Raw genomic sequence first — 685 nt, 5'->3', positions numbered from 1 at the left:
CCTCCAACTGGCTGGTTAACTACTTCCACTACCACAATGATTCATCAACTGGACTAGCTGGTCTATCCTGCTTTACGGTCGGCTCCTTCAACTGCCATCGGAACTGGCTCGTTTTGCTGGCCGATTATTCCCACTGGACTTCCCTTTCCTACATCGCGGTTAGCTCCTCCCATCAGCTGATCAACCTCTCTCATTGGCTGGCTGTTTCATCCTCCTGGCTGGTTGGTTTCTTTCAGAGGACATTTAGCTCCTCCTACCAACTAGCTGGCTCCTCTCATCAACTGGACGATCTTTCTCACAATACTCTCCGCAGCATCTTCTTCCACCAATTTCAGGTACGTCATATAGAATGATATAGCAATAAGTCATCATCACAATTTTCGCCATATTTACCCAGAAGGACCACAGTCATTCTCAAAACACAAAGCTATTCCACGGATTCTGTCTCTACTGAAATATCACCCAAAACCGCCAGTTGCTTAGCGTCACCGAACCTACACTCTCCATCACCAACTGTTGTTTGGTGCCAGGCCGGAAATAACGGATCCGGCCAAACTCCATCTTGTTAATTAGCGAGGAGTCAGCTGGGCATCCTCGTTCCTTCCTTCATCCTCCTCCCTCTCTCCGCGCGTCCTGATCTTGTACCTTGTTTGTGTTTCCCTGTGTTTGTCGTGTGGGGACTAGA

General features: G+C 48.6%; 1 protein-coding gene across 1 annotated transcript in view; it reads left to right on the top strand.

The window, feature by feature from the left end:
- Window positions 1-685, top strand: part of LOC119594594 (beta-1,4-glucuronyltransferase 1-like) — a gene marked incomplete at its 5' end in the record, with an annotated part of 56573 nt that overhangs the window by 16120 nt on the left and 39768 nt on the right. The window contains 1 exon segment of the mRNA XM_037943635.1: window positions 1-335.

Source organism: Penaeus monodon, chromosome 34, assembly GCF_015228065.2.
Source record: "Penaeus monodon isolate SGIC_2016 chromosome 34, NSTDA_Pmon_1, whole genome shotgun sequence".
NCBI lineage: Eukaryota > Metazoa > Arthropoda > Malacostraca > Decapoda > Penaeidae > Penaeus > Penaeus monodon.
This window is presented reverse-complemented; position numbering and strand designations above follow the sequence as displayed.